The sequence below is a fragment of the Oncorhynchus keta genome, unplaced genomic scaffold (assembly GCF_023373465.1).
Source record: "Oncorhynchus keta strain PuntledgeMale-10-30-2019 unplaced genomic scaffold, Oket_V2 Un_scaffold_29839_pilon_pilon, whole genome shotgun sequence".
Classification (NCBI taxonomy): domain Eukaryota; kingdom Metazoa; phylum Chordata; class Actinopteri; order Salmoniformes; family Salmonidae; genus Oncorhynchus; species Oncorhynchus keta.
The window spans coordinates 559,171-576,382 of record NW_026290908.1 but is presented as its reverse complement, the minus strand read 5'-3'; the positions used below and the strand labels follow the sequence as shown (position 1 = coordinate 576,382).

General features: G+C 42.0%; 1 pseudogene; it reads right to left on the bottom strand.

Annotated features, from left to right (window-relative positions):
* Positions 1-3,951: 3,951 nt before the first annotated feature.
* The window catches only part of LOC127928546 (PTB domain-containing engulfment adapter protein 1-like), a 42,971-nt pseudogene continuing 29,710 nt past the window's right edge, over positions 3,952-17,212 (bottom strand).

Below are 17,212 nucleotides of genomic sequence, written 5' to 3'. Positions count from 1 at the left end.
TCTCTCCACTGGCTACCGAGCAAACAGACCTCTTCTCCTGATGTTTGTCTGGTGTGGTACTCTTCCATTCGGCAGGGTTAATACCTGCCTGGCGCCAAACAAATCTCTTTACCTCTCTAACCAATACAACGTTTATTGACGAACAACAATGACAATGAAAGGTAAAGTCATTTAAAAAGAGCTTCCTGGTGCAAAATGACACAGAAAAATATTTGTTAAAGTGCAAGGAAGGGCATGAGTCTATAAAATGAGAGGAAGTCAATGAGCTAATGGTCTTCCAATCTTGTCAACCACTAATCACATTTAATGACTGTACAATAATACAAATCACAAAAGCAATGCCCCCCCCCCCCACAAACTAAAATTACACATACATTTTATTTATGGGGTAGAAAAATAGTCATCTACTGCAGTGCATTTATCATGACATTGGTCACCATTTAAACCAATACGTACAGTGAGGGAAAAAGTATTTGATCCCCTGCTGATTTTGTACATTTGTCCACTGACAAAGAAATTATCAGTCTATAATTTGAACAGTGAGAGACAGAATAACAACAAATCCAGAAAAACGCATGTCAAATGTTATAAATTGATTTGCATTTTAATGAGGGAAATAAGTATTTGACCCCCTGCAAAACATGACTTAGTACTTGGTGGCCAAACCCTTGTTGGCAATGACAGAGGTCAGACGTTTCTTGTAGTTGGCCACCAGGTTTGCACATTTCAGGAGGGATTTTGTCCCACTCTTTTGCAAAACTCCTCCAAGTCATTAAGGTTGAGGCTGACGTTTGGCAACTCAAACCTTCAGCTCCCTCCACAGATGTTCTATGGGATTAAGGTCTGGAGACTGGCTAGGCCACTCCAGGACCTTAATGTGCTTCTTCTTGAGCCACTCCTTTGTTGCCTTGGCCGTGTGTTTTGGGTCATTGTCATGCTGGAATACGTATCCACGACCCATTTTCAATGCCCTGGCTGAGGGAAGGAGGTTCTCACCCAAGATTTGACGGTACATGGCCCCGTCCATCGTCCCTTTGATGCGGTGAAGTTTTCCTGTCCCCTTAGCAGAAAAACACCCCCAAAGCATGTTTCCAGGTGGGGGTGGTGTTCTTGGGGTCATAGGCAGCATTCCTCCTCCTCCTCCAACCACGGTGAGTTGAGTTGATGCCAAAGAGCTCCATTTTGGTCTCATCTGACCACAACACTTTCACCCAGTTGTACTCTGAATCATTCAGCTGTTCATTGGAAAACTTCAGATGGGCCTGTATATGTGCTTTCTTGTGCAGGGGGACCTTGCAGGCACTGCAGGATTTCAGTCCTTCATGACGTAGTGTGTTACCAATTGTTTTCTTGGTGACTATGGTCCCAGCTGCCTTGAGATCATAGACGAGATCCTCCCGTGTAGTTCTGGGCTGATTACTCAATGTTCTCATGATCATTGCAACTCCACGAGGTGAGATCTTGCACGGAGCCCCAGGCCGAGGGAGATTGACAGTTCTTTTGTGTTTCTTCCATTTGCGAATAATCGCACCAACTGCTGTCACCTTCTCACCAAGCTGCTTGCCGATGGTCTTGTAGCCCATTCCAGCCTTGTGTACTTTACAATCTTGTCCTTGACATCCTTGCAGAGCTCTTTGATCTTGGCCACGGAGAGTTTGGAATCTGATTGATTGATTGCTTCTGTGGACAGGTGTCTTTTATACAGGTAACAAACTGAGATTAGGAGCACTCCCTTTAAGAGTGTGCTCCTAATCTCAGCTCGTTGCCTGTATAAAAGACACCTGGGGCCAGAAATCTTTGATTGAGAGGGGGTCAAATACTTATTTCCCTCATTAAAATGCAAAATCAATTTAACATTTTTGGTCTGGACTTTTTTGTTGTTATTCTGTCTCTCTGTTCAAATAAACACCATTAAAATTATAGACGGATCATTTCTTTGTCAGTGGGCAAATGTTAGCAGGGGATCAAATACTTTTCCCCCCTCACTGTAGTCCCAGAAATGTTGATTTTATACAAATACTTCTTTACCAATTAAATTATTTCTACAAAAAGGAAAGCATCATCAAAGGTAATCAACTGTCCATGTTAGGGTTGAGGTGTGGTCTGTCCATTGTTAGGTCCATGGTTGGTGTGGTCAGCATCAACTGTCCATCTTAGTCAGCATCAACTGTCCATGTTAGGGTTGCGTTGGTCGGCAGCCCATCAACTGTCCATGTTAGGGTTGCGGTGTGGTCAGCATCAACTGTCCATGTTAGGGTTGCGGTGTGGTCAGCATCTACTGTCCATGTTAGGGTTGTGGTGTGGTCTGTCCATGTTAGGGTTGTGGTGTGGTCAGCATCAACTGTCCATGTTAGGGTTGTGGTGTGGTCAGCATCAACTGTCCATGTTAGGGTTGTCCATGTGGTTGTGGTGTGGTCAGCATCAACTGCCCAGCGTGTGGGTTGCGGTGTGGTCAGCATCAACTGCCCATGTTAGGGTTGTGGTGTGGTCAGCGTCAACTCAGCATCAACTGTCCATGTTAGGGTTGCGTGGTGTGTCCATGTTAGGGTTGCGTTGTGGTCATCAACTGCCATGTTAGGGTTTGTGGTGTGGTCATCAACTGTGGTCAGCATCAACTGTCCATGTTAGGGTTGTGGTGTGGTCAGCATCAACTGCCATGTTAGGGTTGTGGTGTGGTCATGTCCATGTTAGGGTTGTGGTGTGGTCAGCATCAACTGCCCATGTTAGGGTTGAGCATCAAGTGTAGTATCAGCATCAGCCTTCATGTTAGGGTTGCGTTGTGGTCAGCATGTTAGGGTTGCGTTGTGGTCAGCATCAACTGTCCATGTTAGGGTTGCGTTGTGGTCAGCAGGGTTGCGGTGTGGTCAGCATCTGTCCATGTTAGGGTTGCGTTGGTCAGTCCATGTTAGGGTTTAGCATCAACTGTCAACTGTTAGGGTTGTGGTGTGGTCAGCATCAACTGTCCATGTTAGGGTTGTGGTGTGGTCAGCATCAACTGTCCATGTTAGGGGTTGTGGTGTGGTCAGCATCAACTGCCCATGTTAGGGTTGTGGTGTGGTCAGCGTCAACTGTCCATGTTAGGGTTGCGTTGTGGTCAGCGTCAACTGTCCAGGGTTGCGGTGTGGTCAGCATCAACTGTCCATGTTAGGGTTGTGGTGTGGTCAGCGTCAACTGTCCATGTTAGGGTTGCGCGGTGTGGTCAGCGTCATGTTGTTAGGGTTGCGGTGTGGTCAGCGTCAGCTGTCCATGTTAGGGTTGCGTTGTGGTCAGCATCTGTCCATGTTAGGGTTGTGGTGGTGGTCAGTCCATGTTAAGTTTAACAGCGTCAACTGTCCATGTTAGAGGTTGTGGTGTGGTCATCAACTGTCCATGTTAGGTTGTGGTGTGGTCAGCATCAACTGTCCATGTTAGGGTTGTGGTGTGGTCAGCAGCGACTGCCCAGCTCAACTGTCCATGTTAGGGTTGTGGTGTGGTCAGCATCAACTGTCCCATGTTGAGGTTGTGGTGTGGTGTGGTCAGCATCAGCTGCCCATGTTAGGGTTTGTGGTGTGGTCAGCATCAACTGTCCATGTTAGGGTTGTGGTGTGGTTAGGGTTGTGGTGTGGTCAGCATCAGCTGTCCATGTTAGGGATGCGTTGTGGTCAGCATCAACTGTCCATGTTAGGTTGCGTTGTGGTCAGCATCAACTGTCCATGTTAGGGTTGCGTTGTGGTCAGCATCAACTGTCCATGTTAGGGTTGTGGTGTAGGTCAGCATCAACTGTCGTTAGGGTTGTGGTGTGGTCAGCATCAACTGTCCATGTTAGGGTTGCGTTGTGGTCAGCGTCAAGGGTTGTTGTGGTCTGTCCATGTTAGGGTTGTGGTGGTCGGTCCAGTTAGGGTTGTGGTGTGGTCAGCATCAACTGTCCACAGCATGTCCATGTTAGGGTTGCGGTGTGGTCAGCAGATGTTATTAGAAGATGGTGCCCTCCAGGGTTAGTCCCATATTGAACCCCTCCTTCAGAGAGAGAGACACACACACACACAGGTCAGTGATCAACCAGAGTCTACAGAAGTCTAGAGCAGTGTGTCCTATAAAGCAATGAGTAATGCTGTAATTACAGGCCAGTATCTTAGACACATTCTCAATATATTGAGATTCTCAAGAAACCTTGCTTTTTAATTCAGGTCTACACTTAATCTATGTTATGACAAAAGCAAAATGATGCTAATTGATAGGAAATTAACACGACTGGGAGCAAACATGGTATGCTACAATCATAATGTACTTATACAGTTGGCCTCTATGTACATAATTGATTTTCATGAGCGGTAGAGGCAGACATCAGTGAAAAAATGTGAATGCATGTTTCATGGGGAAAATAATGTGATGGGCATTGTGAAGCATACACATGGGGAGAGTAAACTAACCGTCGCTAACGCTGCACAGTGGAGAGAGAGAATATGATTATATACTGTAGTTTTACAATCTACAGTTAGATGAACTGTAGGTCATAATCTTGTTAGATTCAGCAAAAAAATAAACGTCCTCACGGTTAACTGGGTTTATTTTCAGCAAACGTAACGTGTAAATATTTGTATGAACATAACAAGACTCAACAACTGAGACAAACTGAACAAGTTCCACAGACATGTGACTAACAGACATGGAATAATGTGTCCCTGAACAAAGGGGGTCAAACTCAAGTCAGTCAGTATCTGGTGGCCACCAGCTGCATTAAGTACTGCAGTGCATCTCCCTCTAATGGACTGCACCAGATTTGGTGCAGGGTACCATTTTGGGAGGAGGATGTCTTCTCTGTAACGCACAGCGTTAATATTGCCTGCAATGACAAAAGCTCAGTCCGATGATGCTGTGACACACCCTTCCCCAGACCACATACCAGACCCTCCACCTCCCAAATCGATCCCGCCTCGGTGTAATGTTCATTCCTTTGACGATAAACGCAAATCCGACTATCACCCCTGGTGAGACAAAACCGCAACTCGTCAGTGAAGAGCACTTTTGCCAGTCCTGTCTGGTCCAGTGATGGTGGGTTTGTGCCCATGGCGACGTTGTTGCCAGTGATGTCTGGTGAGGACCTGCCTTACAACAGGCCTACAAGCCCTCAGTCAAGTCTCTCCGCCTATTGAGGACAGTCTGAGCACTGATGGAGGGATTGTGCGTTTCTGGTGGCTCGGGCAGTTGTTGTTTGTTGCCATCCTGTACCTGTCCACAGGTGTGATGTTCGGATGTACAATCCTGTGCAGGTGTTGTTAGATGTGGTCTGCCAATGAGAGGACCATCAGCTGTCCGTCCTGTCTCCCGGTCGCTGTCTTAGGGCGTCTCACAGTAATGACATTGCAATTTATTGCCCTGGCCCATCTACAGTCCTCATGCCTCCTTGCAGCATTCCTAAGGCATGTTCACGCAGATGAGCAGAGACCCAGATGAGCAGAGACCCAGATGAGCAGAGACCCAGATGAGCAGAGACCCAGATGAGCAGAGACCCTTTAGTGTCCTAGGTTTTCATAACTGTGACCTTAATTGCCTACCATCTGTAAGCTGTTAGTGTCTTAACGACCGTTCTGAGATGCATGTTCATTAATTGTTTACAGTTCATTGAACAAGCATGGAAAACAGTGTTTAAACCCTTTACAATGAAGATCTGTGAAGTTATTTGGTTTTAACAAATGATCCTTGAAAGACAGGGTCTTGAAAAGGGCCATTTCTTTTTTTTTCTGAGTTCATACTTAATATATGTAAAATATTTACTCAGACCATGTAAACAGTATACGGCATTACAATAATGACAAGATGAACATTCAACTCTTATAAAACGGGTCCAGTATAAACTCTGGAAAGGCTGGGTCCCATTCTAAAGGCAGAATCCATGTCGGTGGAACGCAGCCAAAGCATACAGTATTTTACCTTTGATAAACAGCTAAATCAGCATAATGGTAGAGCTTTGCTATATTTGTTTAGAGGCAATGCTATTACTTACACCAATGACTGAGCACATAATGCCTGTGTACTTTGACATTATAGGTAATATGCCCCTTATTAACGTAAATATGAGCATTACAAATATTCGCTCTAGAAACACTGCTGTTCCTACAGATGAATGTACACCTGCATTTCATCCAGTTTAGATTGGACGTCAGGAGGAAAGGACGTGTTGCAGAGGAACGGGTCAAAAGGCTCCACCCCAAAATATCTGTTCCTGTTGGAGGGGAGAGATGGAAGGATGAGAGAACGAGGGAAAATACACAGCAGAGAGGGAAGACAGGAGTTGAATCAGCATACTGTATGTGTGCAATTGTTCATTGAACATCTTGTATGCAATTGCATAAATACTAATACAACAGTTTATCAATTAATTTCATTACGACATAATGTAAAAAGGATCATAGTGCAGCAGAGTAGTCACCTCTCTCTCTCAGGAAAACATGTGGAGGAGGTGGAGGAGGGGAAAAGGAGGGAGGAGGAGGAGAAGACCCATTGAGGACAGGTTTCCTTGCCATAGGAGACCCTGAGGAGAATGGAACCATGTCGAAAACGTCCGTCGGGGGACGCCTGGATATGGTGCTCCATGCCTGAGGGGGGGGAACAACCAAATACAAAGCGGTTGAATGGCAGCTGGATGTCATACTATAAGGCTAAAGTCAAAACTACACACACACACACACACTAAAATAAGGACGTTTCTGTGATTGTATATAACCTCTATATGAGGTGAACCATAGAACCCCTTTGCTTCTCTATAGCGCAAGTTCTTCTAGCAGTGTAGTAAGGAAAAGCGAGAGAGAAGTAGCTATTTACTCGCGGTCGAGGTAAGCAACCTCCATAATGCTGCGGTAGCCTGGGCTGGGTAGGTTTACTGGGTGGAGGCGTTAGTAGACCAGCGGAGATACTGGAGTCTGGAGAGCTGGCTGGGGTTAGAGCCACAGAGGACATCTCTAGAAAGGAAAGGGCGTTCAGGCTGACACTGTCACCCCAGAACATAGACGAGGGACTCGGCAGCATGTGGCCTCGTTAGAAGAGTTCAAGTGTAGAAGCTGAGGAGAAATCAGCCAGAGAAAGAAGAAACAGGTAGCGATTTGTTATCACTGATGTCAGGAAGGTAAGGTTTTGTTACGGCAGACATTTCTAGAGATTAGTGTGAGACAGAAACTGTTAGATTAGTAGCTAATTTACCGGTGAGCCTTGACAATCTGCCATGTGATCCTCTAGATCTTGAAGTCGTTCTTTCAACTTGGAATTTTCAGTTTCCAGTTCCAGAATCTAAAGTCAACAAACACAAGATCATAATCTAAGAGGTCCCATTTTGTTAGGCCTTTTTCATGCTCTCGTTATGTTTGGATGTGGCACTACATTCCCCATGATTAAATAGTGCACCAGAGAGTTGTGATCAACATTAGTCCACTGTAGAAGGAACGCAGACTTACTCTTTTCTGCAGACTGCCGATCTGTTTCCTCATCTCTACGTCTTTCCCGCCAGACTCCAGAAACTTCCTGTACGCCAGGTCAAATGCTCGACCAATGCTGACGGTGATCTCCTCTGCCTGCAATCCAGTGCATCATGGGTATCCTCAAACATCTAGTGAAAGTAACCTTTGATGTGTTGCACATATATGATGTAGTACACGATTTTCAGGGGCCTATTTTGCTCTTGACCGCTATTTTCAGAACTACTAGTTTAAAAAAGAAAACCCCTAACACCTCTTTAAACCTGAAACAACTAGCTGGATGAGTTCAATAATGCTACCATTCCACCGTGACCTCATACTATGGACTAACTTCTGATAAATTGACATCTAAGATTCATAGAAGGTTATTATAACCTCTAAAGAATCCATATAAAAACTCATGAAAAAACACTAAATTATACTTTTTTTTCCTTACACATTTTCACTGTCGAACACATAACAGATGTGTTTTTGGTCTCTGGCTCTGTGCAGATGAAGGTGAATATCCTCTTGTCGGTTTTGTCGTCCGCGCAGAAGGATATCCTATGAAGCTGACAGTTGTGCTGTACATCCTATAATGAATGAAGATAAATGAGCTTCATCTAATTCTACTCATAAACAAAATATTAAAGACAGAGACCGCTTTAGTAAGGGCTGACTGCTTGGTGAGTTTGTTCTTCACAAAAGACCCAATGAATCTGGCCTATTATGAGGCCCCTCACAGTGGACTTACTCTGGTCTTGGGGTCTAATAATTTCACTCCGTAGATGGACACCTGCAGCTCCACCTTCGGTGTTTTGTGTCCTCTGATTTCTTGATATGCCTTTGGAACTGCAGGATTGAAATGTCAAATCAAAATCACATTTTATTGGGTCACATACACGTGTTCAGCAGATGTTATTTAAGGTGTAGCGCTATAGTGCTTCTAGTTCCGACAGTGCAGTAATATCTAACAATTTCACAACCTATACCCAATACACACAAATCTAAGTAAAGGAATGGAATTAAGAATATGTAAATATATGGTTGAGCAATGTCAGAGCTGCATCGGCTAAGATACAGTAGAATAGTATAGAATGCCGTACATACATATAGGATGAGTAATGCAAGATATGTAAACATTATTAAATTAAAGTGACATTATTAGTGACTAGTGTTCCATTTATTACAGTGGCCAATGAAGTCTGGATGTAGGCAGCAGCCCCTGTGCTAGTGATGGCTATATAACAATCTGATGGCCTTGAGATACAGTAGAAGCTGTTTTTTAATGTCTCGGTGCTCGCTTTGATGCGCCTGTACTGACCTCGCCTTCTAGATGATAGCGAGGTGAACAGGTAGTGGCTTGGATGGTACGTTATGACATTGACAAATCTAAGCTCCTATAAAATCAAAATTGTTTGAGTACTGGGTGAAATTCTTAAGAGCATACCTTCAGCTTTCTCACTGCTATCCTTATGACATCTGTGCCTTTTGGTTGGTCAACCTCTGTTACGCCAAGGAACTGCAACACGATAAAACGGCACATCATTTTCTGTCCAGTAGGTGGTGCTATTCACCTCTGAGCTCAACACCTGGCGGAAATTTAATTAGAAGATCCTACCTTGACATTATACACTGTGTGATTCTTGGCCAAAGCCTCTGGGGATGTCATCCCTCCAGATTTATCTGAAACAAACAAATGAAAAACAAACCGTACATACATGTATTGAAATTTGATACAGAAAAAAAAGTTACTTATTTAAGATTTAAAACATATATACACAATTCTTTGCCATCCAAGCCTTAAACAGATACATTAGAACTGAACCGGGTTCATCTTCCCCAGAAAGTGTCTGCAGTATCTATAAGCTAAATAATGAGATAGAAAGTGATGGCACAACAAACAAATAATATTTTAAAAAGGTAACAGACAAACCAATGATGCATTTGCTGTGATTGTGTTCATCTTCATTAATGCAACAACAAGAAGAGGAACAAGTGTCTTGTATCAGGAGTTACCTACATGCCATCAACGGAGGCCTGTGTCTATGTTAACCTTCACATAACAGGTGGGCATAACCACAGCAATTTTTAGCATTGGCATTAGACCAGTGGCCCCGCTGAGTTGAGTTCCAACATCAAAGGCTACTGCTCCCCATGTGCTCAAGCATTCCTTCCACATTCCATACAGAACCATGGCATTACAGAAAGGTCAAAGAGAATACAGATTTTACCTCCATATAGAGGGATATATCAGGTAGTATTAGTGTAACCTCCATACAGAGGGATACATCAGGTAGTAGTGTAACCTCCATACAGAGGTCAGGTGATACATCAGGTAGTATTAGTGTAACCTCCATACAGAGGGATACATCAGGTAGTATTAGTGTAACCTCCATACAGAGGGATACATCAGGTAGTATTAGTGTAACCTCCATATAGAGGTCAGGTAGTATTAGTGTAACCTCCATACAGAGGGATACATCAGGTAGTATTAGTGTAGCCTCCATACAGAGGTCAGGTACCTCCATATAGAAGATATATCAGGTAGTATTAGTGTAACCTCCATATAGAGGTCAGGTAGTATTAGTGTAACCTCCATACAGAGGTCAGGTAGTATTAGTGTAACCTTCATACAGAGGTCAGGTAGTATTAGTGTAACCTCCATATAGAGGGATACATCAGGTAGTATTAGTGTAACCTCCATACAGAGGTCAGGTAGTATTAGTGTAACCTCCATACAGAGGGATACATCAGGTAGTATTACCTCCATACAGAGTCAGGTAGTATTAGTGTAACCTCCATACAGAGGGATACATATCAGGTAGTATTAGTGTAACCTCCATATAGAGGTCAGGTAGTATTAGTGTAACCTCCATACAGAGGTCAGGTAGTATTAGTGTAACCTCCATACAGAGGTCAGGTACATCAGGGTAGTATTAGTGTAACCTCCATACAGAGGGATACATCAGGTAGTATTAGTGTAACCTCCATATAGAGGTCAGGTAGTATTAGTGTAATCCATACAGAGGGATATTAGTAACCTCCAGGTAGTATTTAGTGTAACCTCCATATAGAGGTACAGCAGGTAGTATTAGTGTAACCTCCATATAGAGGATACATCAGGTAGTATTAGTGTAACAGAGGGTATACATATAGAGGTCAGGTAGTATTAGTGTAACCTCCAGATTTTACAGAGGGATACAGGTAGTATTAGTGTAACCTCCATACAGAGGTCAGGTAGTATAGTAACCTCCATCAGGGATAGGTAGTATTAGTGTAACCTCCATACAGAGGGATACATCAGGTAGTATTAGTGTAACCTCCATACAGAGGATACATCAGGTAGTATTAGTGTAACCGCCATACAGAGGTCAGGTAGTATTAGTGTAACCTCCATACAGAGGGATACATAGGTAGTATTAGTGTAACCTCCATACAGAGGGATACATCAGGTAGTATTAGTGTAACCTCCATATAGAGGTCAGGTAGTATTAGTGTAACCTCCATACAGAGGGATACATCAGGTAGTATTAGTGTAACCTCCATACAGAGGGATACATCAGGTAGTACCTCCATATAGAGGGATACATCAGGTCAGGTAGTATTAGTGTAACCTCCATACAGAGGGATACAGAGGTCAGGTAGTATTAGTGTAACCTCCATACAGAGGTAGGTAGCATCCATAGAGGTCAGGTAGTGTAACCTCCATACAGAGGATAGTATTAGTGTAACATCAGGTAGTATTAGTGTAACCTCCATACAGAGGTCAGGTAGTATTAGTGTAACCTCCATACAGAGGTCAGGTAGTATTAGTGTAACCTCCATATAGAGGTAGGTATATTAGTGTAACCTCCATACAGAGGATACATCAGGTAGTATTAGTGTAACCTCCATACAGAGGTCAGGTAGGATACAGAGGGAGGTCATTATTAGTGTAACCTCCATACAGAGGGATACATCAGGTAGTATTAGTGTAACCTCCCATACAGAGGATACATCAGGTAGTATTAGTGTAACCTCCATATAGAGGTCAGGTAGTATTAGTGTAACCTCCATACAGAGGGATACAGGTAGTATTAGTGTAACCTCCATACAGAGTGGATTAGTGTAACATCAGGTACAGTATAGTGTAACCTCCATACAGAGGTCAGGTAGTATTAGTGTAACCTCCATACAGAGGATACATCAGGTAGTATTAGTGTAACCTCCATATAGAGGTCAGGTAGTATTAGTGTAACCTCCATATAGAGGTCAGGTAGTATTAGTGTAACCTCCATATAGAGGTCAGGTAGTATTAGTGTAACCTCCATACAGAGGGATACATCAGGTAGTATTAGTGTAACCTCCATATAGAGGTCAGGTAGTATTAGTGTAACCTCCATACAGAGGTCAGGTAGTATTAGTGTAACCTCCATACAGGTAGTAGTATAGTGTAACCTCCATATAGAAGTCAGGGTAGTATTAGTGTAACCTCCATATAGAGGTCAGGTAGTATTAATGTAACCTCCATATAGAGGTCAGGTAGTATTAGTGTAACCTAGTGTCCTCCAGGTCAGTATTAGTGTAACCTCCATATAGAGGTCAGGTAGTATTAGTGTAACCTCCATATATAAGTCAGGTAGTATTAGTGTAACCTCCATATAGAGGGATACAGGTAGTATTAGTGTAACCTCCATATAGAGGATACATCAGTATTAGTGTAACCTCCATATAGAGGATACATCAGGTAACCTCCATATTAGTGTAACCTCCATATAGAGGTCAGGTAGTATTAGTGTAACCTCCATATAGAGGGATACATCAGGTAGTATTAGTGTAACCTCCATATAGAGGGATCAGGTAGTATTAGTGTAACCTCCATATAGAGGTAGTATATAGTGTAACCTCCATATAGAGGGATACATCAGGTAGTATTAGTGTAACCGCCATACAGAGGTCAGGTAGTATTAGTGTAACCTCCATATAGAGGTCAGGTAGTATTAGTGTAACCTCCATACAGGTAGAGGTCAGGTAGTATTAGTGTAACCGCCATATAGAGGTCAGGTAGTATTAGTGTAACCTCCATACAGTGGATACATCAGGTAGTATTAGTGTAACCTCCATACAGGGATACAAGTATTAGTGTAACCTCCATATAGAGGGCAGGTAGTATTAGTGTAACCTCCATACATGTGGATACATCAGGTAGTATTAGTGTAACCTCCATATAGAGGATACATCAGGTAGTATTAGTGTAACCTCCATACAGAGGTAGTATTAGTGTAACCTCCATATAGAGGTCAGGTAGTATTAGTGTAACCTCCATACAGAGGGATACATCAGGTAGTATTAGTGTAACCTCCATATAGAGGGGATCAGGTAGTATTAGTGTAACCTCCATACAGAGGTACATCAGGTAGTATTAGTGTAACCTCCATACAGAGGATACATCAGGTAGTATTAGTGTAACCTCCATATAGAGGTCAGGTAGTATTAGTGTAACTTCCATATAGAGGATACATCAGGTAGTATTAGTGTAACCTCCATATAGAGGTCAGGTAGTATTAGTGTAACCTCCATATAGGATACATCAGGTAGTATTAGTGTAACCTCCATACAGAGGTCATCAGGTAGTATTAGTGTAACCTCCATATAGAGGATACATCAGGTAGTATTAGTGTAACCTCCATACATGTGGATACATCAGGTAGTATTAGTGTAAACTCCATATAGAGGTCAGGTAGTATTAGTGTAACCTCCATATAGAGGGCAGGTAGTATTAGTGTAACCTCCATACAGAGGATACATCAGGTAGTATTAGTGTCACCTCCATATATGTGGAGGTAGTATTAGTGTAACCGCCATATAGAGGTCAGGTATATTAGTGTAACCTCCATACATGAGGATACATCAGGTAGTATTAGTGTAACCTCCATATAGAGGTCAGGTAGTATTAGTGTAACCTCCATATAGAGGGATACATCAGGTAGTATTAGTGTAACCTCCATATAGAGGATACAGGTAGTATTAGTGTAACCTCCATATAGAAGTCAGGTAGTATTAGTGTAACCTCCATATAGAGGTCAGGTAGTATTAGTGTAACCTCCATACAGAGGGATACATCATATGGTAGTATTAGTGTAACCTCCATATATTAGGATACATCAGGTAGTATTAGTGTAACCTCCATATGACATACTCAGGTATATTAGGAACCGTATAGAGGATACATCAGGGATACATCAGGTAAGTGTAAATCCTTATAGAGGGATACAGGTAGTATTAGTGTAACCTCCATACAGAGGATACATCAGGTAGTATTAGTGTAACCTCCATATAGAGGGATACATATAGAGGTCAGGTAGTATTAGTGTAACCTCCATACAGAGGTCAGGTAGTATTAGTGTAACCTCCATATAGAGGATACAGGTAGTATTAGTGTAACCTCCATACAGAGGTCAGGTAGTATTAGTGTAACCTCCATATAGAGGATACATCAGGTAGTATTAGTGTAACCTCCATATAGAGGTCAGGTAGTATTAGTGTAACCTCCATATAGAGGGATACATCAGGTAGTATTAGTGTAACCTCCATATAGAGGTCAGGTAGTATTAGTGTAACCTCCATATAGAGGATCAGGTAGTATTAGTGTAAGTCCATATAGAGATCAGGTAGTATTAGTGTTCTCCATAATGTGGATGGTAGTATTAGTGTAACCTCCATACACAGGATACAGGTAGTATTAGTGTAACCTCCATATAGAGGATCAGGTAGTATTAGTGTAACCTCCATATAGAGGTCAGGTAGTATTAGTGTAACCTCCATATAGAGGTCAGGTAGTATTAGTGTAACCTCCATATAGAGATCAGGTAGTATTAGTGTAACCTCCATATAGAGGGCAGGTAGTATTAGTGTAACCTCCATATAGAGGTCAGGTATAGTAGTATTAGTGTAACCTCCATATATGAGGTCAGGTAGTATTAGTGTAACCTCCATATATGAGATCAGGTAGTATTAGTGTAACCTCCATAGAGGTCAGGTAGTATTAGTGTAACCTCCATACAGAGTGGATACATCAGGTAGTATTAGTAACTCCATACATGTGATACATCAGGTAGTATTAGTGTAACCTCCATATAGAGGATCAGGTAGTATTAGTGTAACCTCCATATAGAGGATACATCAGGTAGTATTAGTGTAACCTCCATATAGAGGATACATCAGGTAGTATTAGTGTAACCTCCATATAGAGGATCAGGTAGTATTAGTGTAACCTCCATATAGAGGATCAGGTAGTATTAGTGTAACCTCCATATAGAGGTCAGGTAGTATTAGTGTAACCTCCATATAGAGGTCAGGTAGTATTAGTGTAACCTCCATATAGAGAGGTAGTATTAGTGTAACCTCCACATCAGGTAGTATTAGTGTAACCTCCATATATTAGGGATCAGGTAGTATTAGTGTAACCTCCATATGAGGTCAGGTAGTATTAGTGTAACCTCCATATATAGTATTAGTGTAACCGCCATTGAGGGATACATCAGGTAGTAAGTGTAACCTCCATATAGAGGGATCAGGTAGTATTAGTGTAACCTCCATATAGAGGATCAGGTAGTATTAGTGTAACCTCCATATAGAGGTCAGGTAGTATTAGTGTAACCTCCATATAGAGGGATCAGGTAGTATTAGTGTAACCTCCATATAGAGGGATACATCAGGTAGTATTAGTGTAACCTCCATATAGAGGGATCAGGTAGTATTAGTGTAACCTCCATATAGAGGTCAGGTAGTATTAGTGTAACCTCCATATAGAGGTCAGGTAGTATTAGTGTAACCTCCATATAGAGGGCCATACATCAGTATTAGTGTAACCTCCATATAGAGGTCAGGTAGTATTAGTGTAACCTCCATATAGAGGGATAGATCAGGTAGTATTAGTGTAACCTCCATATAGAGGTCAGGTAGTATTAGTGTAACATAGAGGGATACAGGTAGTATTAGTGTAACCTCCATATAGAGGTCAGGTAGTATTAGTGTAACCTCCATATAGAGGTCAGGTAGTATTAGTGTAACCTCCATATAGAGGGCAGGTAGTTTAGTGTAACCTCCATATGTAATACATCAGGTAGTATTAGTGTAACCTCCATATAGAGGTCAGGTAGTATTAGTGTAACCTCCATATAGAGGTCAGGTAGTATTAGTGTAACCTCCATACAGAGGATACATCAGGTAGTATTAGTGTAACACTCCATATGAGGGAGGTAGTATAGTGTAATATATAGGAAGGTAGTATCTGTAACCTCCATATAGAGGATACATCAGGTATGTGTAAATAGAGGGATACATCAGGTAGTATTAGTGTAACCTCCATATATTAGTACTCAGTGTAACCTCATACACATCAGGTAGTATTAGTGTAACCTCCATATAGAGGAAGTATTAGTGTAACCTCCATATATTAGATCAGGTAGTATTAGTGTAATCTGATATAGAAGTCAAGTATTAGTGTAACCTCCATATAGAGATCAGGTAGTATTAGTGTAACCTCCATATAGAAGTCAGGTAGTATTAGTGTAACCTCCATATAGAAGTCAGGTAGTATTAGTGTAACCTCCATATAGAGGTCAGGACTCAGGTAGTATTAGTGTAACCTCCATATAGAGGTCAGGTAGTATTAGTGTAAACCTCCATATAGAGGGCAGGTAGTATTAGTGTAACCTCCATATAGAGGTCAGGTAGTATTAGTGTAACCTCCATATAGAGGTCAGGTAGTATTAGTGTAACCTCCATATAGAGGTCAGGTAGTATTAGTGTAACCTCCATATAGAGGTCAGGTAGTATTAGTGTAACCTCCATATAGAGGTCAGGTAGTATTAGTGTAACCTCCATATAGAGGTCAGGTAGTATTAGTGTAACCTCCATATAGAGGTCAGGTAGTATTAGTGTAACCTCCATACAGAGGGCAGGTAGTATTAGTGTAACCTCCATATAGAGGTCAGGTAGTATTAGTGTAACCTCCATATAGAGGTCAGGTAGTAGTGTAACTTCCATATAGTAATTAGTGTAACCTCATATAGAGGATACAGGTAGTATTAGTGTAACCTCCATATAGAAGTCAGGTAGTATTAGTGTAACCTCCATATAGAGGTCAGGTAGTATTAGTGTAACCTCCATATGACAGGTAGTATTAGGTAGGTGTTCATTAGATGTAGTATTAGTAACCTCCATATAGAGGGCAGGTAGTATTAGTGTAACCTCCATATATGAGGTCAGGTAGTATTAGTGTAACCTCCATATAGAGATCAGGTAGTATTAGTGTAACCTCCATATAGAGATCAGGTAGTATTAGTGTAACCTCCATACATGAGATCAGGTAGTATTAGTGTAACCTCCATATAGAGGTCAGGTAGTATTAGTGTAACCTCCATATAGAGGTCAGGTAGTATTAGTGTAACCTCCATATAGAGATCAGGTAGTATTAGTGTAACATATTAGAGGTAGTTCTAATGTAACCTCCATATAAAAGTCAGGTAGTATTAGTGTAACCTCCATATAGAGGTCATGTAGTATTAGTGTAACCTCCATATAGAGGTCAGGTAGTATTAGTGTAACCTCCATATAGAGGGTAGTATTAGTGTAACCTCCAGGTATTAGTGTAACCTCCCATATAGAGGATACAGTATTAGTGTAACCTCCATATAGAAGTCAGGTAGTATTAGTGTAACCTCCATATAGAGGTCAGGTAGTATTAGTGTAACCTCCATATAGAGGTCAGGTAGTATTAGTGTAACCTCCATATAGAG